This window comes from Pipistrellus kuhlii, unplaced genomic scaffold, assembly GCF_014108245.1.
Source record: "Pipistrellus kuhlii isolate mPipKuh1 unplaced genomic scaffold, mPipKuh1.p scaffold_m20_p_2, whole genome shotgun sequence".
NCBI lineage: Eukaryota > Metazoa > Chordata > Mammalia > Chiroptera > Vespertilionidae > Pipistrellus > Pipistrellus kuhlii.
In genome coordinates, this window is record NW_023425515.1 from 141,799,164 (window position 1) to 141,824,103 (window position 24,940).

Genomic DNA, 24,940 nt, shown 5'->3' on the forward strand with positions numbered 1-24,940 from the left:
ATTTTAAAAAAGCAATTTTAAATAAGGTTATATCAACAATATTAGTTACTTTTGATTGTTTTCCATAAACCAGGCTCTGTGCTAGACAAGTTACATCCATTATCTGATTTAACACTCATAATAACTTTATAAATACATTATCTCCACATTACAGATGAGGAAATTGAGTCTTAGTGAGAGTAAATAATTTGCCTTAAGTCACTAAGCCAGTACTTGTCAGTCAGGATTCAGTTCAGGTCTTGCCAATTTCCAAGTGGTTTAATCTTCTGTCACCTCCCATTTACAGTGCTGAAATCAAAGACTGTGTTCCCAAAGGTCAGGTCATGCTCTCTATACCACAATGAAAATACATGCAAAGCCGAAACCGGTTTGGCTCAGTAAATAGAGCATTGGCCTGCTGACTGAAAGGTCCCAGGTTCGATTCCGGTCAAGGGCATGTACCTTGGTTGCGGGCATATCCCCAGTAGGGGGTGTGCAAGAGGCAGTTGATCGATGATTCTCTCATTGATGTTTCTATCTCTCTATCCCTCTCCTTTCCTCTCTGTAAAAAAAATCAATAAAATATATTTAAAAATTAAAAAAATACATGCAAGACTATTTTTAAAAACTGGTAAAAAAAATTTAATGAGGGAAATGTTATTTTACATTACAGTGCTTGATAAAAGTAATTTAATTAGCGAATGAGGAGCTAAAATAAAAATGTCTAAAATGGACCTTAAAAATTAATCCAATTCCTTGATTTTAAAGAAGAGGAAACTGAATTCTGTAGAGTGTAATGCAGCTTGCCAAATTCACATGATGGTAAAGACAGAATAAAAAACTACAATAGAACACTGGAAAGTTGTGTGGAGATTTTAAAGGCACTACTTATGTTGATCAAGTTTTTTATTTGACCTCATTTTCCTTCAAAAATAGGATTATTTTTACTGAAATCTGCAGTGCTATTCTGAAGTTTGTCAACCATCCTTTGGGTAATTTGTGGGCCCACATACAAAACTATGGAAGAGGAAAAGGAGGATTGGCCTTGGTTTAGAAATAAGGTTTAACCATCATTCATTGAGTACCTTCAATGTACCAAACCGAAGAAGGACATTTTAACAGAACAGTTTTGTACCAAAATGGCTAAATGAAAAAATGTTTTTAATTTTTAGAGAGGGAGACGGACAGAGGGAAAGATACATCAATGTGAGCACAACATGAATCGATCAGCTGCTTCCAGCACGCCCCCCACCAGGGAAGGAGCCCACAACCTGGGCATGTGCCCTAACTCTAAATCGAACTGGCAACCTCCTGATACATGAGATGATGCTCAACCCAATGAACCATACTGGCCAGGGCTTCACTTTTTTTAAATATATATTTTATTGATTTTTTTACAGAGAGGAAAGGAGAGGGATAGAGAGTTAGAAACATCAATGAGAGAGAAACACCGATTCAGCTGCCTCCTGCACACTCCCTATTAGGGATGTGACCACAACCAAGGTACATGCCCTTGACCGGAATCGAACCTGGGACCCTTCGGTCCACAGGCTGACGCTCTATCCACTGAGCCAAACCTGTTAGGGCAGGGCTTAACTTTTTTAAGTAATACTTGCCACAAATATTGTCAGTCCTTTCATCCCTGAGCCTTGCTCCCACCTTCTCCCTATATTTCTAAGTTTCACACCATTCCCAATTCCCATTGGAACCTTGAGTCTTAACATATCCGTGAATCTCAGAAATGGTATAATTACTACTTATTAAAAGGCTTTTTAAGCCACATCAAAATGTATCTGAATAGAAACAGCTCTCCCTGCTATACAATTAAAAGTCCAGCGTGGTCTGCACAGCTCTGACCAAACCTCAGGGATGTGTGAAAGAAGCTAGTGATGAGGACAGAGGTACCAAATAAAAGCCTTCAAGGAAAACTACTGCCCCTGCCCTTTCCCCTGTTCATCCACATCTATGTGCTGTGCTAACTGGTTGGCCTTTAAATTTAACCCTTTCTGTTCTCATATATTTGACTTCAAAGTTAGTACGTTTTTGCAAATGTTCCCTACTGTAAAAATTCATTCAAGACAAGAATGGAAAAAAAGTCATTCAAGACAAGAATGGCTCATATTTCTTATTTTAATGGTAAATCAATGGTTTAATTAGTCCACTAACAAAAATCATTAATAATGGGTGGAGGGTGAAAGGAGTATGCATAGAAAGCAGCTTTTCCTGACTTCCTTTCTCAAAAGGATGAGAAGTGAATAAGGAAATAAACCTAGTTTTTCTCCTTGTTCTTGTCCCGTGGATCTGTTCCTGGTATTCATAGTGGATCCAAAGCACCAGTAATATAAAAGCACATTACCAGGTAGACAGGAAATAAAACATTAAAACATACTAATAATATAACAGAGCTGGGGGAAGAGGGAGAGACCCAAATAGGAAATCTCACGCAAAATGAAATTCTAGTTTGTAAGCTGCTTCCTTTCTTTCCATTTTCCACATGCTTCACTGCAGAGCAGCTAGATTTCCTGTAGGTATGCTCCTTTTCCATTGTGTTCTCTCCCCTGCAAAGTCATGTTCCATTCCAGGTAGCCAGCAGTTGGCAGGCAAGGCATCATTTATTTTCTGGAGGAAGGAGTGGAGCCAGCTACATCCTCCATGGAAGGGAGCTCCACGGGGAGCCGTGTTGAATACCTGCAGGAGCTAATGGTCCCTGGGAGGTGGAGTAAGGGCCAGCCCTCAGGAACAGCAGGTAAATAAAGCTCCATGGCTTCAGATCAGCTCTTCACGGGAGAATAACAACCTAACACTCACACAACCTCAGTGCACAACTATCAGCAAGTCTATCTGTAAGTATATGATAAAGATCTAGAAATTCAAACACCGTATTTTGAATTAAAAAAAAATAAGAACATGAAACATCACATTGTAAATGTTGCATTCAGCCTTAACCAGTTTGGCTCAGTGGATAGAGCATCGGGCTGATTGATGTTTCCCTCTCATTGATGTTTCTAACTCTCTATCCCTCTCACTTCCTCTCTGTAAAAAATCTATAAAATATATTTTTAAATAAAAATAAAAATAAATGCTGCATTCATCTATTCACCACTTGGGGCACCTGCCTTTGCCAGGTTCTGTGCTGCCCTCTGGATATACCAAGAGGAGTATGACCATCCCCATATGCAAGGAACTGCATGGCTGGCAGATGCTCCACTGAGGTACCATGAGGCAACATGAGCCAGTTGTAACGTATTAAAATCCATGAATATTTAAACCAAAGGAAACTCAAATACATATTGAAACTTTCCTGCTTTCATTCATACATTTCCTTCCATCCAAAATCTGAAATCCCTGTCTGCCCACTCCATCCCGATGCCCTTGTCCATTGACACTCTGTTCAAATGCGACTGCCCAGGTGGAATCAACCTTGCTTTCCACTTTTCTCACATCATTTAAATCTCGTACCTCATGGCGGTGTCTGAGTCACCTTGCCTTGAAGTCCAGTTGCTGTAACACATATTTATCATTCTCACTCTGAGAGAGATAAGAACCTGGTCATCTTCCTCTCTACTGGAATGTCTAACAGTGCCTCTCAGGTTATATCCCAATGCATTCACAGTACACATCCACTTATCTCACTGAATACAACATACCTGTGTACTAGCTTGTATTGTCCTCATTTTGTAGATGAGAAAATTATTATTTTATACAATTAACACAGCTATAAATGCTTAACAGTAAAAGATTTTTTTAAAAAAATAACAAGAAAAAATAGTGAACATTATCAATGTTTGTTTAAGAATATTTGCTTCCAGAGTATAATATAAGTATACTAGATAATATGTAGTACTCTCAAGGCAAGGTGTCATATAAGGAAAAATATCTATTTATTAGATAAACCTTTCTGAGGTTTTTCATTAAAACTGTAATGCTTAATATCTTCTGGGGTATCTATATTTGGTGTTGCACCACCATCATTGCACATATTCATACTAGAGATGGAGACCTCATGACTGTTCAATTATCTAGAGCAGCAATGCCCAATAGAAGTGTAATGAAAGCCACATAATTTTCAATGTTCTATCAATCACATTAACAAAAGTAAATAGATGAAATTAATATAGTTTAATTTCCTCAATTATATAACGCCATACACCAAACCATAATTTCAACATATAATAAATATAAAAATTGAGATACTTTTAAAATATTTTTATTGATTTCAGAGAGGAAGGGAGAGAGAGACAGAGAGAGAGAGAGAGAGAGAGAGAGAGAGAGAGAGAGAGAGAGAGAGAGAGAGAGAGAGAGAAACATCAATGATGAGAGAGAATCACTGGTAGGCTGCCTTCTGCACGTCCCCTACTGGGGATCAAGTCCACAACCAGGCATATGCCCTTGACCAAAATCAAACCCCGGCTCTTTCCCATCTTGCAAGATGGCGGGTGAAAAGAAAACCGAGAAGCCGGATACTAAGGAGAAGAAGCCAGACACTAAGGAGAAGAAACCTGAAGCCAAGAAGAAGGCTGATGCCGGCGGCAAGGTTAAGGCCCCTAAGAAGGGGAAGCCGCACTGCAGCCGAAACCCCGTCCTCGTCAGAGGAATCGGCAGATACTCCAGGTCGGCTATGTATTCTCGAAAGGCCATGTACAAGAGGAAGTATTCCGCCCCTAAATCCAGGATTGAAAAGAAAAAGAAGGAGAACGTCCTTGCTACTGTCACAAAACCAGTTGGTGGCGACAAGAATGGTGGTACCCGAGTGGTTAAACTCCGCAAAATGCCTAGATATTATCCTACTGAAGATGTGCCTCGAAAGCTGCTGAGCCATGGCAAGAAGCCCTTCAGCCAACATGTGAGGAGATTGCGGGCCAGCATCACTCCTGACCATCCTCACTGGGCGCCACAGAGGCAAGAGGGTGGTTTTCCTGAAGCAGCTGACAGTGGCTTGCTACTTGTGACTGGACCTCTGGCCCTCAATCGAGTTCCTCTTCGTAGAACACACCAGAAATTTGTCATCGCCACCTCCACCAAAGTTGATATCAGTGGTGTGAAAATCCCCAAACATCTCACCGATGCTTACTTCAAGAAGAAGAAGCTGCGCAAGCCCAAACACCAGGAGGGTGAGATCTTCGACACAGAGAAGGAGAAATACGAAATTACAGAACAGCGCAAGTTTGTCCAGAAAGCTGTGGACTCTCAAATTCTGCCAAAAATCAAAGCTGTCCCTCAGCTCCAGGGTTACCTCCGCTCTACGTTCGCTCTCACCAATGGGCTTTATCCTCACAAACTGGTGTTCTGAATTTCTCATAAGAACCCGATTAAATAACTGATAAGTTAAAAAAAAAAAAAATCAAACCCCGGACCCTTCCGTCTGCAGACTAATGCTCTATCCACTGAGCCAAACCAGCTAGGGCAAGATAATTTCCCTTTTTATTAGGTTTTTAAGATATGGTGGTTATTTACCCTTACACCTTACCCTCAGTTTGAATTGGCCACATTTAAAGTACTCATTATTCATATCTGACTAGCAGCTATTATATTGGGCAAGTCAGCTTTAGAATTTCATGTCTTTATCAATTTTGAACTCTGTATTTTTTCCATCTCCATATGTCTACACATGTCATTCCCTTAGCCAAAAATGTCATAGCTTAAACACAACTTCTAACCCCAGTCTGTGTATGTAAAAAAAAAATTTCCCCATCCAATAAAGCCTAGCTAAAATACTACATTTTCTGTTATCACCATAGGCTAACGTTACTTCGTCTTCTATATACCTATTAGACTTCATACACCTTTTATGAGACGTACATGCTCCTTTCTATAATTTTAGTATGTAAAGAGTTATCTTATTATCTTATTTGTCTTATTGTGTGCCTATCTACAGGAGAAATGGATTAATGGGAGGAGAAATTGTTACCCTTTGGGGCCACATGATGGAAGGCCTTACACTGCTTTCATGCAGGACATCAATATCTATAGTATCCATTCCCTTTCCCCCTGATTTTGCTTTGGAAACCTTTCCTTCCCATGTTAAGCCACGTGGTAGCTTCGGTGACAGTGACCCCATCCTCAGTTCCATGGGAAATGAGTCATGATTAGGTTTAAATCCAATAATGATTAATTCCGACTTTAATTTAGGCCAACCATAATCAAGAAAAAATCTGTTGAAGATTCTGGGGAAAGAATACTCTTTTCCATGGATACTACCAGAAAGGTCTCTCACTTCCTCTCTTCTCTTCCCCTTTCCCCCTCCCTCCACCTCCCCCCTCACATGGAGTCCTAAACTACTGCAGCCATCGTTGCAATGTTAGAAGAGTGAGCCTGGGGACAAAACCAGCACATGAAAGAAGGCAGAGCCTCTGGATCCAGTGTCTTACTTAAAGGGTGGACACTGAGAGTTGTCTATCCTTTTTCCCTCTTAGCATGATCTGCAGATATCAGGTATCTATTCCTCCTATGTGTTGTAGAGGGAAATGATTCATGTCCTCTGTCTCAGGCATAAGACAAAAACTAGGCTAAGTGGTTATTTAGGAGTAGGCATGTGGCCCAATCTTGGCCAAAACAATATGGGAGGAAGACATCCAGGAAGCTTATGGAAAATATTTATTTTTTTACCAGGAAACAAACAGTAAAGAACATCTTCTTCTTCCCCCGGATGTTGCCTCATCTGTATATGGTCTAGGAATTCCAGCACTATCTTACTTACCTACTGAGCAAGACACCAATGCCAAGGAAGGCAAAGCAGAGATGGAGTAGGCCTAGGTTGCTGACATTGGGAGTTGATCTATTTTCCAACTCTGGAGCCCACTCTGCCTTGCATAAAATGATGATTTTGTTTAAGCCACTTTGAATAAATACTAGTTTTGTGCTACTTGCAGCTGAAAACATCCTATATGTTATACAGTCCTATCCCAGAATGTTTAGTTACATGAGGCAATAATTTCACCAGCCCATTCTGGATTTTCTGTTGCTTTCAACTAAAAGATTCATGACTAATAGAATCATTATCCTTTGGATCCTCGTAATTCTTCACAGTTTACAAGTTCTTTCTGCCTACTTTAAAAAGAAAACTGAGGTGCATGGTGAGTTGTGTTTCCTTTAATGCATTAAGATATTATGCAGTTATCTTAATTTCATATTCTATTCCCTCTATCAAAAATTTCAGGAACAAAAAAAAGTGCCAATATTTTCAATATCAGCAAAATAAGTAGATCTCTAAAAAGGAGCTATGTCATCATTGTAATGATTGTTTAAAAAAAAAAAAAGCAAGAAAGAAAGAAAGAATTATAAAAGGAAAGAAAAAAAGGAGAGAGAGATAGAAACATCAATGATGAGAGAAAATCATTGATCGGCTGCCTTCTGCATGCTCCCTACTGGGGATTGAGCCTGCAACCCGGGTATGTGCCCTGATCAGGTATCAAACTGTGACCTCCTTGTTCATAGGTCAATTCTCAACCACTGAACCACAATGGCTGGGTGTATACAAAAGTGCTTTTTAAACTAAAAAGCTCTATATGAAGGTTATTGTTATTATTCCTAGAATACAGGTGCTTCTTGAATAATATATTGTTACCTATGCTTAACAGCTTCTTAAATTGCATTGCTTTTCCTAAAGATAACAGATTTTGCTGCTTTTTCATGTCACAACCAGAATAAATTTAATTTCCCCCCATAAATTACATTATCCTTCAACTTTCTTTTGTTGTTGAAGGACAATTTATAGACAGTAATCTTCATGCCTCTATATGCCAATTGCTACTTTATAGTTCTTCTCACAGAGTTATGATTATTCATCCTTGAAACTCAATATGGCTAGGATGAAAAAAGTCTGAGTTACAGTGTAGAGCCCATTAACATACCACAAACAGATTACAAATGTCTCAAAAACACATCAAAATTCATTTCTGCAACTGCAGGAAGTCCATTTTCAGCTTTCTTTTGTTTAATGCTTTCCTTAAACAGGAACTGGGTTGGCCCAAGATTCCACATGTTCCAAAAATCTCTGGAAGAAATTACAGGTTTGTGTAGCGGGCATTGTTTATATTACATTATTTGTAGATACGATTTTAAGTATAAGCAACTGGAACAGTTACCTCTCATGGTCATCTAAAGCAGCAGTGTTACTAAATATTTTAATACTACTTTTTTACATCTCAATCTACCCCCAAGAACCTTGCTAACTTTTTACATTTTCTAAAATAAGCATTATGGAAATATCAGCCAATGTCATTATAGAAAACAAAGAAAAGGAAGTGCATAATAATAATAAACCTGGTAATTGATGAAGCCATACTTTCATCAGAAGTTAATAGCACACCTTTATACCCAAGAAAACCACTTTTATAGTTCCTTTGCTTATGATCAATATTTTTATCTGGGCTGTTTTTATTATCTAAGTCTTAAAGACTTTTTCTCAAAAAGAGAAGAGAAAAAAAAACTTACCTTACCTCTGTCAGGTTAATTACCTTAAAACATCAGGAATTACAAACTACCTGAAACTAAGAACAAAATCATTGTTGGGGGGAAGATTACCCTTTTACTCTGAATTCCTGAACAGAGGAAGTAGCTTTAGCCAAGGTACAGCGGCAGATTTGTGTTACTCAAAACTCTTCCCTAAAATTCTGTGTGTCTTGGCTGCCTCTCAGACATGGCTGGAAACTTTTGTGGGAACTTGAGGGTCTGCTGAATCAAGTGATGAAGGCTTAGATCTGGATATGTTGAGTTAGTATAGCGCTGGGGTGTTGATCTGTGAGTGCCTTGTGCGGGGCCTGGATGAGGTTGGTTGACCTATTTGGAAGTGTCTTTTGTGTGAAGTGTATCTTTGGGCATGTGGAGGTATTATTGATATGAGAAAATGCTAAGTAACTGATTTACTATCTGAAAAGGGATTTACTATCGGGGAAAGGGAGGGAGGAAGAGACTGAACATAAACTGTGCACCTATGGATGAGGACAATGGGGGAAAAGAAGGAGGCGGAGGGTGGGGGGGGAACCTGGTAGAGGGGGGAAGAAATGAGGAACCTTTGTAATAATATAAACAATAAAGATTGATTTAAAAAAAAAAATTCTGTGTGTCTTATCCAACATGAGTCCTAAAAAAAAATCTAGTAAATGTTCGAGTTCTAGAAGTATCAAGGAACTTCTAGAACTCGAACAATCCTTCAGTTACAGTCACAGGCTGGGGCACCGCTCATCCCTCTTAGCTGTACTTAGTGTACATACTGGCTCCCACTTCCAGTAAAGTCCTGTGGGAGTGAAGGACCTGGGGAGATAAAGTTCTAGAAGAATTTTTTTTTAAGTCAAAAGTAAGGTCAAAGAAACACTAATTGATTATTTATGTGTACCAGGTACTTTCACATATTATCTCATTTCATTTTTACAGCAATTCTGTGAGTGGTATTAGTATACCCAATTTTTTTTAATAGATTTTCACATATTATCTCATTTCATTTTTACAGCAATTCTGTGAGTGGCATTAGTATACCTTTTTTTTTTTTTAATTAGAAAACAAAGGCTTAGAAGGGTAAGTTGGCTAGTGGTGAACTAGTAGTTGGTACAAATATAACCGCAGCCCTGACTGTTCAACTCCAGGCTCCTTTCCTGGCAATTCTGCCTCTCTGCCACCCAAAATCTGCATTCGGACACCTAAATTATTGATCAATTCCTAAAGCATCAGCTCAACTCATCCTGTGAGTCAGGTTAGAATCAGGCATTACCATGCCCTGTGAGCACAGGAGAAAACCAGCTCAGACCCATCAGGTAACTTGTCCATTGTCACATGGCGAGTCAATAACAGAGTCAAACCTGGAATTTTGACTTTTGGGTTTTTCTCACCCATAATACTGTACCGGTGATGTAAAGATAGATTCAGCTTTGAATTTAACACCTCTAGAAGGCAGAGACTACACGGTTCTGGTTTTTTATTTAGATGGAGCCAAATATACTGTTTATTTAGTAAACCACCCACTTCCTGAAAATGGTGATGACAGCTTACAAAAAGTATCTATGCATAATTGGACTTTAAAAGTCAAATGTGTTGGGTGGTTAATAAATATAAAAATATTAATAACATGACTTAATTTGACCTATTTTAAAGAAGTAATTTTTAAATTATTTCTTCCAGTTAAATCATTTTAAAACTGAGAAGTTAAGGCCTGGCTGGTGTGGTTCAGTTGGTTGGAGCATCATCTATATATCAAAAGTTTGCGGGTTTGATACCCAGTCAGGGCACATAAAGAAGGCAACCAACAATGTTCTCTCTCAAAAAGATGTTCCTCTCTCTCTCTTCCCCTCTCTCTAAAATCAATATGCATATCATCAGGTGAGGATTAAAGTATAAAAATAAAGCTTAGTAGCTACAATAACTTATTTGTATTATAAACACAGACATTTAAAATCTCAGTATAATACACATAATAAATTTATAAGATTTGTTATTAAAAATACATTTTTTTTCATCTTACAGTGCCTTTGCCTTAACCTTGTCAACAGTCACAGTCATCTAGAAATAAGTGCCACAGTTTAGAAAAGATATAAAATTGGCTCCAAGACAGAGATTTAGAAACCTGATACTGTATGCTCTATTTAGACCTTCACAAGTATATAGTACAAAGCCCTGCCTCGAACTGTGTAGAACTTTCTATAAATGATTCACTTCTAAATTAGCCGTGGGTCAGCAGTGGCCAGCCTTAAATAAAAGGTGAATCATCCTTTGTACTCTTCCTTCTCTGGTATCACTACTTTTATTCCCCCAGCATTTTTAATAAGCAAGATAATGTGACAAAAATAATATATCCAAAAACAGGGGGTTGGGGAATAAAATTCACATTTTTTAATCTACCAAATGACCTCCCAGAGTAAGCAAAATAATTATTTTATTCTGTTAATGAAGTCTAATCAAAGCAACTATGCATCAAAGAAAATCAAATTCTCCAATCAATTCTTGAAGCCCAGAAAAGGTTAAAGGAATAGGGTATAGGATTTAGTCTTGCCTTTGTGGATATTGCACAGACACTAACCCAACAAGTAAGATAAATCCAATGGGTGTCGCTATAAATAGCATCCTCTTCCACAATATTCTTCCAGTCAGAGGAGTTATCTGAGCTCCGTCCCGGTCTAATAATGCTACAAGGTTACCTGACAACTTTAAAGACATCATAAATCCCTGCTATTGCCCTGGTCAGGTGCAGCCTCAAAGTTTCCGGCTTCCTAAACCACATCTTTTCTCAAAAGCCTCCTCTTGCTGGACACTTAGGAAGGAAGAAAACAGAAAGGGCGAAGAGAGATGGACACAGAGCCATTTCACATCTCCATGGAAACAACGAGAGCAACGCAGTAGGGCGGTTTGTAAAACATGATATGATTATGATTATCATTACTAGTAAAGAGACCTGTGGTCAAACGTTCCAAATAAATATACAAGTATAATTTTACCAAATAAATACACAAGTATAATTTATTTTAACATGGCCATTGGGTCCCAAAGGGCCCTTAAACACAATTTTAAAGTTTGACAGAATTCTCAGCACTGTTTTCGTATGAGCCCAGGAAGCGGATTTAGCCTTACAGTGAAATGTCTACAAAGCACGTGATATTTTACAACCGCCCAAATAAATCATGGAACACTGAAAAGGCAAGCATGGCGAGCCGCGCAGGTGTCAAGATGGAGTGACAGGGGAGAGTAGTCTATTTCTTACTATTTCCTAGAACAACATTTCTGACAATAGAGAGGAGCACTTAATGGGGGAAAAACTGGGCCATGTGTGAAACTATAAACATCTTGAGAGAGAAAGACTGAAATTGATTTTTTCTTCTAAAACTAGGACACCTGAAAGAACATGTACTGTAGAGGGACAGGGCGAGGGGTGACGAGGGAAAATGTACGGCAGGGTTCCCTAGGTGAGAGGTGACACAGAGTTGAAGGAAGGAGGTGGAGGCTAGCTCACTGGCTACCATAAACCCTTAAATTGTGCATTGGAAAATTTGAGAATCGTTAAAAAAATATATATATGCCAATGGGCAGGGCCGGTGTGACACAGTGAGTTTAGCCCTAAATCTGGAGAGTGGATGTGAAGATTCTCCTAGGCTCAGGGTCATCCCATTTTGAGCTATCTGCCACCCCAGGGATAGAGAGCCCCCAAGAATGAGGCCTGGAAGAGGTGGAGAGCTGCTACCGAAAATAGAATTCTGTCACAGAATCGGAGACACCCAGGCACAGCCCCGGTGGAACACTGTCACCTTTGCTTGGAGTTCCTACTAGCTCCTGCTCCCCACCCTGAGCCACTTCTTCCCACCTTCTGCGTGCCAACATTCCGGCCATGCCAGCCTGTGAGACTCCTGGGACCCGGCAGGCAGTGGAGAGGGGAGGGGGACCCAGCAGTGTCAGGAGGCTTCCCGAAGAAGCTGGCAGGCTCCCCTGGGACTCCATCCCACCTCCCAGGAATGTGTCACCAGGCCAGAGCCAGGACAAGGAGTACCAGAGTCCCCTGGCTCCGGGCTCGGTGCTGACACTGCGCCCTCACTACCTGCTTCTATTTTTATGACCGCACTCTCCTCTCCCCACCTCATCCCTACATGCCTACAGTTCAAAACCGTCCTTACTGCCCAGGAAACTGGGCTTGTGTATTGTTGGCACTTAATTAACAAATGGATGATAAGCCTTCTCACATGTTTCTCCTTCCTCCTTTTTTAGTGGGCAATTTGGTTACCCTGAGGATGGCACAGGTCCCAGTGAGTTACCCCTTTCACTCTCTGAAGGGCCTGGGTTTGGAATGTAAATTATTCGGCCACCTATTTTGAATGCATCCTGTCTGATCAAATAAACATGTCCCCATTTCAGAGTGGTAAGATTAAGACAGCACGAGATTTTAAAATAAAAACACAGGATCTGGATGTTGAGAAAAAGGAATGGTGGAGTTTTTCTGTCCCTTAGCATCTAAGTAATCTTCCCCAAAAGTGAAAAATCAGTATCTGTGACTTGAGCACAATTAAGATTCTAGGAGACTTAATAAGTGTGGGGAAAATTGAAAATGAGCTCAAATGTTCAGTGGGGAAAAGAGAGTCAAATAATAGAATTAAATGCTGAGATAAAGCATGTCTCAGCAATTTTCTATAGAAATAGGATACAAAGGAATAGGGGGCCTGATTGGGATGGCTTGACCTATGAACCAGGAGGTCACGGTTCGATTCCCAGTAAGAGAACAGGCCCATGTGGTGGGCTCAGTCTCCAGTGGGGGCAAGGAGGGGTGAAATGTGTGTGTGCAGAAGGCAGCTGATTGACAATTCTCTCTCATCATTGATGTCTCTTTCTCTCTCTCTCTCTTTCTCTCTCTCTCTTTCTCTCTCTCTCTCTCTCTCTCTCTCTCTCTCTCTCTCTCTCTCTCTCTCTTTCCTTCTCCCTTCCTCTCTGAAATCAATAAAAATATGTTTTTTTCTAAAAGAAAAATGGGTTTTACTAAAGAGTTATTTTTGGATCAGGAGAAATAAGCACTGACAAATGCAATGCAAGACAATTCTGACTAAAGTGGAATACTTATTTCTCAAGTTTAATTGGGATCTTCCACTTTGTTGATGGAAATGGTTTATTAGGTTTGTACTACAGTGCCCTGAAAAAGCCTCATCAGAAGAGTCCAGAAGTTACTACAAAATAGAACTCCACACTGAGAAAACTTAGTTTAAGGATCATGTATAGAGATATAGTTTTAAATTTGTGTTCTTTATTTCCTGGGGCTAGGCAAAGGGTAGGAGAATGAAAATTATAGAGAGCTAGAAGAGAAAAATTATAACAAAAAAATGCAAATATATATAAATTGACCCCAAAAATGCAAATATATATAAATTGACCCCCCCAAAAAAAACATTTTTTTTAGGAAAAGAAGGAAAGAGAAGTAACATTTATGGAACCATTGTTCTAGATATCTAACATGCAACTTCATTCAATTCTCACAACAATCTTATAATATATTATTTTTATATTTTCCCAGTCAGAAATTGAGGCAATATGGTGACACCTCCAGGATCAAACCCAGGGCATGCCACCCTATCCTAAAACCCACCTCCCCACTGGACTGACCTCAAAGCTTTTCCATATACCGCCCTGACTCTCTTATCTATCACAGGACCCAGTAAACCTGTGAAATTGTCACAAATTTTGAAACATCACAAATTTAACAAACCAACCACATGTTCCACTCTGTATAATTATAATCCTAGAATACTGATGCTAAAGCAAAACTATAAAACCAATAAGAGGTCTTTCTACATGTTTCCAAACCTTTCTCTTGCTTTCCCACTTTTTTCCCCTTACCTCCTAACTTCACAGTGTAGAGCAAGGACTTAACCCAGGCAACCAGGCATAAAGCAATATTGCTAGGGGCAGAGTGATACTGGCCTCTAATGAAACATGTAGAAATTCTGTGGTGGCTTTTTTGTTGTTCCAATGACTGTGTGACACCACTGGCATTTGGGAGAGACAAGGGCTGGGGTAAGAAGACTATATGAACTCTATCATTCAGATGCCCCACTCAGTGAAGAACTGTCGGGCATTCCTCATGATTTTCAAATGTCCTACTAGAGAGTCATGTTGGGAAAAGAAAATAAATGTATCCTATATAATAAAAGCCTAACGACCAAAATGGTGGAATGACCAGGATGACCAGGGCCCCTCACCCCAGCTGGTTTCCCTGTAAGTTGCGTGGGAACCGAGAACAGCGCCAATAGTACCCTCCCAGGGTAGCACAGAAGCTCTTAGTCTGCATAAATCCAAACTTATTCACTAGAAGTTAGGTATAAGCACCTGACTGCTACATTATGTCTTCTAAATAGATTTTTCCAAGTATTTGCATATGAAAATCCATATTTATTTCTAATATTAGAGGTAAGACATACATTAATTTTTTAAAATCATGTGTATAGGTAAGTAATATTATTTAAAACTTTATTTCTGGATAGTAAAAATGGTGCCATAAAATATTTGATGCCATGGCAAGTGTGGCTCAGTTGGTTGAGCATCATCTCATGCATGGAGAAGTTGGCAGTTCCATTCATGTTCAGGGCAAATGCCCCAGTTATGGGCCCGGGTTGTGGGCTTGATCCCCAGCAAGGGGTATGCAGTAGGCAGCCGATCCTTAATGTTTCTCTCTCTCCCTCTCCCTTCCTTGCTCTCTAAAACCAATAAAAACATTTTTTAAATCTTTGTTATTAAAGGAAAACTTAGTCCAATGAGGTTAAGAACCACTTAAGTAAAGAAAAGAACACAGGCTTTGGAGTCAGATAAACCTAAGATCAAAGTCATCTCTTTGGACTTTGTGACTTGAGTAATTTCCTTTTGTTCTAAGATCCAGCTGCCTTCTCTATAGACTGCAATCAGTGATGGGGGTTCTGGTAAGAATTGCTCTTTCAGACAAGATCACACAGGTTACGGTTATGATGGTAGGTATTCAACGATAATTTATTTCTCTTTAATGCTCAAGATACGCTTCTCTTCCCCCAACCACCTTTCAGAAAGTTAATAAAGGATGGGAAAAGTGTAAAAGATATAGGAGGAGAAAGGGAGGGACAGGAATCACAACCAGCTCCTACCACCAGCCCACACCCAGAACGAGCGGAAAGACAGACCTCCTGTTGGTTTTATGCTTTTGGTGAGAAGGCTCAGGTGGTTACATTGGTTTCTGGCCCTGGGTCAGGAACAACATCGAGTTCATACCAATCACATAACCACTGCTCCATGGATGCCATAAACACGTATGTAAATTCTTCCAAGAATGGGACACAATTCCCCTTTTCTCAACCTTGTCACAGTGTGTCCCCTTAAGCCCCTTACAGTTAACACTGTAACTTAAGAACCTGTGACTTTTACAGACTGAGATGTAGGTCCTGGCTTTTAGCCATTTAAAAAAAAAAAAAAAAAAGCCTGAACTGTTCTCAGGCATGTGATTTGATTATCTCCAGGGAGATGTTTATACAAAGCAAATATACTTTCTAAATGCTTGGATTCTTGAGCCTCTCAGCTGCCACTTATCGTGGGTCAGATAAGTTTCTAAAAAAAAAAATATTCTATCATGGACAGGGTCAAAGGTCCCTTCCTGCCTTTCACTGATCCATAGAAGCCCCAGGACTTCCTTGGTATTAGTCACGCCCAAGCTCCAACTGTGCCCCACACATTTCAAGCACCAAAGCCTCGGAACTCTCACCACGCCCAAGCAGCAGGGCTAGTTCCCAAGATAACTGAGAAAGGCTAGGCGGTTTTAGATCCCAATCCAGAGCAGCAGTGACAGGCCTTGGTGGGCTTCCTCTTTTCTTTGTCTCCCTCACTGCGAGTATCTAGCCCAAAAGGTTTCGTTAATCAGTGACGTCAATCTAAGTATATCAAGGAACACCTTTGTTTACCTCAGGTGACGGGGGCTTGTCCAAGAAGCAAAGAGCACAGAAAACCTTTTCAAGACAAGCAGACTTAAAAACTAACTCATTGCCATTAAAGACACACACACTGGTGACTCTCTGGGACGCCACAAAGACCCCCGTGACTCTGCCATTCCCAGGTTTTCTCTTTCTTAGGCTCACTCCTTTGCTTCTGCTACTAACAACTGTGCAGAACGTGAGTACAGTGTTCTCCTAATTGGGTTAAAAGAAAAGCGAGGGGGAGGCGGGAGTTATACTCACAGAGATAGAGTATTTTCTGGAAGGGTGGTCCAGAAGGTGCCACAGCAAAGGTTTCTGGAGAAGAGAACTGGGGAACCATGGTAGTGGGTGACCCACTTGCTTTTCATTTTTACTATGTGCAGAGATTATTTTTTCAATGAAGGTAAAAATTGGTTTTAACATCGTTTCGGATGTAGCTCCATTGTGGGCTTCTGCTTCACAGAGTAATTTCTTTCAGCATCCTGCAGAAGCAAGCCAAAACCTAAACCTACTAGTATAAATGCCCCAAGGTTAAGAAATCAAAATCTAAGGGCAAGCAGCCAATGAGGCTTTCCCAAATAATTCGACTGCTTAAACTATGGCCAATCAAATAATGTCCTTGCTTTGAGTCCACATCCTATCTAATAAAGAGGAAATATGCTAATTGACCATCATTGCATCACAAAGATGGCTGAACCTACAGCTGAGGCCAAATTCCCATAAGGAGCCTTAAGGAGCAATCAGCAGGGACCTGAGGCTAGCCCTCCCCCACCACCATGGGGCTTGACAGGACACCTCAAGGTGCACTTCCCATCCTGGTGCTGATCTACGGGACCACTGCTCCCCCGACCCCAGCACCAGGCCGGGGGACTTTAGACTGCACCCCCTGCCTTGCTGCCCTTGACAGGGGACCTCAGGCCACGCCCCTTCCCAACGGGGCTTGACCAGGCATCCGAGGCTGTGTTCTCTCTGTCTCCGCCCCCACCCCCAGTGCTGGGCTGGGGAACCTGAGGCTGCACCCCCCTGCAAGGTGGGGCTTGACGGGGGACCTCAGGCCATGTCCCCAACCCAGCAGGGCTTGACAGGGGATCTCAGGCCGTGTCTCTCACCTGGCAGGGCTTGATGGAGGACCTCAAGGCCTGTCCCCCATCCTGGTCTGGGCTGAGGGACCTCAGGCCACATCCCCATCATGGCGCTGGGCCAGGGGACCTGAGGCTACGCCCCCTGCCCAGCAGGGCTTGACAAGGGTGGGACTGGCTGGGTCTGGATCTAGTCCAATGAGGGAAGGGCAGCCAGGTCCGGGTCTCATGTGATTTTGAGGCACATGTGGGTGGGCGGGGACTTGACCCTGGGTCCCATGGTGTGTCCCAGACTCTGACAGGAGGAAGGTTTTCATATACATTTTACTAATTTTCTTTCATCTCTGACACTTCTATTATAGAGAAAGAGCAAATAGCAATATTAAATTATTTCCTCTAATTAATCCCCTTTTAATGTGCACTAATTTTGTGCACCGGGTCACTAGTCTTCTCTATAAAATCCTGGCCCCTAGCTGTCTATGGAGTGTTCCTAACCACTTGTGGCTCGATACTGCCCAAATTCTAATCAATTTTTGCTCAAAGTTATTTATATGCCTCAGATTATCTTTCAACAGAATTAACAGGGAAAGAATAGAAGGAAATTTTCCAGATAAAGGGAAGAACAATGCATACAAGTCATAGGGAACTGAAAAAAGTTTCATGTTTGGATAGGACATGGAAGATACCTGCCAAACCCCAAATTCAAGAAATCTTGCTCATGATCATGCCCAAGAACCTCTCCAATAGGACCCCTTTAACCACTACTCACCTGTCTTTGTACCACATGACCCTGCACACTAGACCAGAGATGAGGCCCTGACCCAGAGGCCCAAGAGTCCTGCCCCACCTGCACTGTGCCCTAACTCACCAACACAGAGACTCTCTCCTAGGGAGTTTGAATTTGACACAGAGTGAGGCACGAAAAAAAAAAGTAGAGAGGAAAAGAAACAAGAGAAACAGAAAGATGATGCAATAAGAGCCTTAAAGGTGCAAAGTCAAAAGGATGAGAAGAGAGAATCAGTCAAGAACAGAGTAAGAAGCAGGGAGAGAGGCTGGGAGATGGAAGGTGAATGTCACCTTGATGCGCTCTTGATTTTCCAGAGCCTAGAGCTACTGTTTTCACCTGGACAGCATGAATTATGTTCTAGATGTCCATGGCACCTGACTGCCCAGTGCAGAGGCTGTCCCTAGCCTCCTTACCTCCCTGTAACCTAGTAATATAAACAATCAGGCATATACATACAATTGCCCAAGGTCACTTAAGTGTCCCCATCTCTTACAACTTATAAGAGCCTTCCATGCCCTCTGGAGTGCCGGGAGCCAGTGAGAGAAGGGGGCAGCCCTCAGCTTACGAGGTAACAGGGGCTTTGGGAGTGGTCGGCATCTACCCACTTGGACATTTTCTAGAATTGTGTCCACACTGAAACTTGAAATATCCGGCACAAAAAATAACAGTCTTATCCAATTCTTTCCTTTTTTAAAAAAAAATATATTTTTATTGATTTCAGAGAAGAAGGGAAAGAGAATGATAGAAACATCAATGATAAGAGAAAATCATTGATCGGCTGCCTCTTGCATGCTCCTACTGGAGATCAAGCCTAAAAACTGGGCATGAGCCCTGACCAGGAATCAAACCATGACCTCCTGGTTTGGGTCAACACTCAACCACTGAGCCATACTGACCAGGTTTATCCATTTCTTATCTTCCTTTTAGCAATGAGGTTTTATAAGGCAACTGCTTAGATTACCATCCCAGTTCTCAAAACGAGTCATGTTTGGGTTTGTTTTGCTTTTTTGGGTTTGTTGCTTGAGTTTTTCATACAAAAATGAGGCTGATGCTCATGAGGGAGAATAAGCTTACGTAATGATTGTAATATATTTAGAACGTCTCAGATGACACTACACAATTCCAGAAAATGCCATTGTATCCAACTTAAACCAAACATTTATAAAGAAGACACGGTGAATAAATGGTTGATTATGTTTCTACTCTATACAACACAAGTCATTCCTTTTCTGAAAAACATTTGAGTTATTCTCATTGCCTATTGAATAATCCTAATACATAAAAACCCAGAGTCTGTAATGACCGAACGGAAGCTCAATAGAACACTGGAAGTTAGTCCTGCAGTCAGTGCTGGGTTGCCATGGTGACCCAGCACTGACTGCCAAGGGGTCTGTGGATTAGCGCAGAGAGAGGCCCAAAGAGAGAGGCAGGCTCTGATCTCCAGCCTCTGTGGCAGCTGTTGATCAGCCATTGCCTCTTTCTTTCTCTGGGGGCTTCACCAGCAGCCGTGCCTCTGTTTCTCTCTGGGCCTCTGTGGGGGCTGCTGATCAGTCCCGCCTCTCTGATCAGGCCCAGAGATAGGCCTGGAGATGCTGATTGGCATAGAAACCGACCAATCAAAACCAAATCTGGATGAATTATGATGAGCCAATGGCTGCCTAGGAGGCAGAGCTTTTGACACTGACTGGCATAGAAACCGACCAATTAGAACCAAATTGGCTGGCAGGGGAGGGCAGTTGGAGGTGAAATCAGGCCAGCAGGGGAGGTCAATTAGGGGAGATCAGGAAGGCAGAGGCAGTTAGGGATGATCAGGCTGGCAGGGGAGAGCAGTTAGGGGCAAGATCAGGCCAGCAGGGGAGGGCAGTTAGGGGCGATCAGGCAGGCAGAGAGGTTAGGGGCAATCAGGCAGACAGGCAGGTGAGCAGTTAGGAGCCATAGGTCCCAGATTGTGAGAGGGATGTCCAACTGCTGGTTTAGGCCAGATCCCTAAACCAGCAGTCAGAATCCCTGAAGGGGTCCCTGGTTGGAGAGGATGCAGGCTGGGCTGAGTGAACCCCTCCCTCCATGCACGAATTTCTTGCACTGAGCCATTAGTATATGTACAACTTCAAGGACATTTGTATTCTTACTATCTACATCGTCAGCTTTATCTCCTACTGCATCCACAAATTTTTATTTATCAGACATTTATGGAGCAGCTAAACCATCTAGTGACTCTAGGAACAAGCTTTATTTTTAAAGTCTCTGCCTCAGAAAGAAGTAGAGGGACTGTTAGATGAAGTTGGAGCCAAAGGCACAGGATATAGGACACAACAGGCAGTCAGGAATAGGAGACATTGTTTGGCTGGAGGGGGTTATTTGTAAGTGCTATGGTCTGAATGTTTGTATATGTCCAAAAAAATTTTTTCCCAAAATATCAAAATCCTAACCCCCAAAGGGGATAGTATTAGCAGTAGGTAGGGTCTTAGGCAGTTTCTAAGTCATGAGGGTACAGCCCTCATGAAAAGTGTTAGAGCTTTATCAGAGAGACCAGCCCCTCCCACCATGTGAGGACATAACAAGAAGGCACTGCTTATGGACCAGAAAGTGGGCCCTCACCAGGTGGCCATGCTGGTGTCATGAGCAATACTTTTTGTTGTATGTGATCTACCCAATTTGTGGTATTATAAGTACTTGAGAGCACTGAAGATTTTTTTTTTTTTGAGATACATATAATCAGAACATCAAAATATTAAAATAGAGGATGGGTGAGATAATGGAAACCATATTCAGATGCCTCTTTAGAAACCACCTTAATCCAGCAATGACAACTGTCAATGCCACCCAGCCAAGGACCATCAGGAGTTCTCACCCTTAGTTTTCTTGAGACTTACAACAAGGGAGACAGCACACCAAGGGGAATTAGGAGGGGAGGGGCGCTGAGGAAGAGGGTGTTGGAAAGGACTTGGGCTTGTGTTAGGCGATTTGGGGGCAGGCCCAACGACAGGTGGGTTTGCTCTGGGTAAGGTACTGTCAGGAAATGAGTGCAATGGGGTCGCCTGGTCATTTTTGTGGTCTGGACAACGCTCATGTTCATATCTCTGTTTAAACATGATTGCAGAGTATTCTTATTTTTGTCTTGATCCATCAGAGTCAGAGTGGGCTTATCAGAGGGCAGTGTTCTGTGAAACCATTTATGTCAAACAGGAGATGTGCAAGACCTGAGCGTGTCAGGCCAGCTCCCCGATATCAGGGGCTGCTTTTCTCCCTCTCACACTCTTTCTACTCGGCATGTTGGGCTTCATTGTTCTCAGAGCTCAATAGTAAAATTCACACTGAATTCCCAGTTCCTTCACTTTTGGTGTGTTTTTGTTATTTGTTTTTCCCTGGAGGCCAATATGCAAGCCCGTGACCCCCCTTTCCTCTGTTCTTCCCAGAATTCCTATTTATGAAGCAGAAAGCCACGGTTTCCCTTGCCAATGATCTGCCTTTTGGGAAATGATAAAGTCCGCAGAGCAGTTCATGTTCTCCAGAAGCGCAACATAAATACAGAAGATTGGCTTTCACGAGAGCTCAGTGCCAGCGAGCTGAAAGGGAGCAGTTTCTGGGAAGCTTCACCAGGCAGCTCCCCACACACTGTAATTCATATAGGAAGCAATTTTGCTTGCAAACAGAGGCTCCAAATTCATAATTTCTGGAATTTGTAGAGATGCATTCCACACAAATGCCTCTTACTTAAGCTTCCCAGTCTCCATTCTTCACCCTCCTACTCCTCCTCCCCCTTCAAGATACATGTAATGTTCCTCACTCCAACCTCCATCGCTGACTGGTCTCTTTCCTCACACCACAATATTAAAATATTAACACCGACATAAGATACTGGTATTGTAAGCAGTATTAGAGCTTTGTGTTAAAACCACAGGATTTTAAGTACGATATTTGTGAGGCTTCTTTTAGGCAACAAATACTTCCTGAGCTCCAACTATGTTTCAGGCACAGTTCCAGACCCTTGGGGCTACATCAGCAAACAAAATAGACAAAAATTCTTGCCTTTATGGAGCTTGTATTCTAGTTCACAGGGTGAGGGAAGGCAATAAACAAAACACATAAGTTAAATAAATATACATAGGATGTTAGTGTCCATGGAGGAACATTAGTGAGGAAGGGAATAGGGGTGTTATTTTAAATCAGATGATCAGTGCCAGCTGCACTGAGAAGGGGATATTGGAGCAGACTGAAAGGAAGAGCAATTGCAGGAAGAGGTTCAGGTGAGGCCCTTAAGCTCCAGAGTTCAAGGAATAGCCAGGAAACTAACAGAAGCAGAAGGAACAATGATGTTAGAGAGGGAACAGGGCCTGCAGCCCATCATTGGATTTTGGATTTTTGTTCTATGTTAAAATGGGGAGTTTCAAGCAGAGAGAGAAGATACAGAATGTATCTCATTGAAGATAGCAAATTTTAAATTTTAAATTTTGCTCTAAGAGAGAAATGGAATAATAGCATCAGGGATGGGAGCAGGTGACAAGAGAAGGTCTATTTTATTTTTCAGAGATATAACAGCATGTTTTTATGTTGAATATGGGGTTTGAAATGAAAATCACAATTCTTGCCTTTTCTGCTTCCCAAGGACACTGCTTTATTTGATTGCCTTTATGTATTGAGAAGGGGCCATATTTGCTTGATCCACTTATTCAATGAACTATTTAATATGACCAAGTTATAGGAAATAAATAATTTCTGAAACATATAAAGAAGCTTGAGTGTTCCCTTTCTGGACATGTAAAGTATCTAACTACAAAACTGACTTCTTAAACAGTTCTTTCAAATTCATTATCTTTTTCCTACAATCTTTTCCCATAGTAGAGAATTAAGAAAACATGTCATGGTACAAACTACTTGCTAAATAACTACAGTGGTCAATTATTCAAAATGCCCCTTCAATAAATTTTATGACTGTGGCTCAAGAATTTAATGATCAACTCACTTATATAACCTGAATATTTTTAAATGATATTAAACTTAAAAAAAAAAAAAAACTGCCCTGCATTAATGTTATGAGTTAACTATTCTTTTAGACAAGATTAGTTTACTTTCTCACTTAGTCCTTTTGTAAAAAAAAAAACAATGTCGGCTGAAAGGGAAGGGATTTTTGCATAACTGCCCATCTGTTTCAGGGTAATGATCACAGACTGTACCCTGCAAGTGAGTCATAGGTTCTGTTAGCTTCTTCCTTCAGGGAGCATGAATAGGTGATAAACCACAGTTGTCAGTTTCACAACAGCAGCTTCTTGAGGCAATAAGCCTGAGGCTTTAATTGAAGAGACAATTTTTTTAAAAAAAAGCTTTGCTGGTTTGTATTTGGAATTTGAGTACAGTGACCAAGAATCTCACAGTTGCTATGTAAGGGATTTGGAATCAGAAAACCTGGATTTGAATCTTGGCTCTGTCCCTGACTCTGGACAAGAATGCTCAAAGGCTCACTTAGCCCAACTGCAAAATGAAAAGAATCCTCTGCTACAGGGAGGATGGAACCATCACAATGAAGACTTACATACCAGCCATCATGGACTCCCGGTAAATTTGCCTGAATCAGCTGCACCAGACATCAGGTCAGCCACTCCTTCCCTGTTTTCCTCAGTAAAGAGCCCCTCATACAGCGCTATTTATATCTCCATAGCCACCTCGCTAGAGGAAAGGTAGGACTTCTGAGTTAACCATGTATTCAACCTAGTAAGAGGGAAAATTTTTGTTTTGTCCCCGCTGACATCTCAAAACTTTACATCTCTTGCAGAGGGAATAGGATGGGCAATGGGATCTCATTGGTATTCGTTTTACTTTAATAAATGATTTCTATTTCAAACTTATTGTGATATTTATGACCTACTATATTATAGTAGCCAATACTTTATCCTGGATATACTTAACTCTTTTTAATCCAAATGGAAAACATGCATTAATGTTTGGTATATGCACAAACATACTAATATATTTGAGGTTATAAAAATTTATGAACTTTGATACAGCACATCAAAACCCCTTGTTTATATTATCTTGGAATTTTATCTTGCAAGTCAGTGCATTGAAAACTGAAAATATTGAACATGGAGCATGACTGTCAAGCGATGGCTGGGACACCATGGAAAACTTGGGAAGCAATATAGCAATACTTCATGGCATTTGGAGTCAGAGAAAAACCTGGGTTTAAATTCAGGCTCTGCCACTTACCATGTGTAATTTTAAAAAATGTTTGAGCCCCAAAGCCTGTTTCCTCTTTGTGAAGCAAGGATATGAATAATACTTCTCAGGGATTAAGTGGATTGAATAAAATAATGCATCTTGAGCTCAAAATAATGTCATCTTACGATGAGGAAGACTTAATGTAAAGTTAGTAAATCTGGAGTCCCTGGGTACAGGAGAGCCAGTTAAAGTATGCTAACAACTTCTCTTAAGATGCAAATTTATGTAACAGCCCAGCTTTTGTTTTGTTTCGTTTTGGGGTTTTGTGTGTGTGTGTGTGTGTGTGTGTATTTGTTGTTGTTGTTTGGGGGGGGAGGGGCAGCTAGCTACATGCCCTTGGCCAAGGCCCAATCACTTTGTACTCAATTAACTGTTAGGTATTAATATGATTAGTTACAATTTGTTAAGCACTGACCATATTCCATGCAATCTGATGGGTTTTGTGGGGGAGAAAGGAGCTTTCCTCTACCTTCATGGTTCTTTCAGCTGGC

At 41.1% G+C, this 24,940-nt stretch overlaps 1 protein-coding gene and 1 pseudogene across 1 annotated transcript in view; one reads left to right on the forward strand and one right to left on the reverse strand.

Annotated features, from left to right (window-relative positions):
- GIPC2 (GIPC PDZ domain containing family member 2) overlaps positions 1–24,940 on the reverse strand; it is a 73,161-nt gene that overhangs the window by 45,707 nt on the left and 2,514 nt on the right. The window lies entirely within an intron of this gene.
- On the forward strand, positions 4,388–5,320 carry LOC118723372 (annotated as a pseudogene).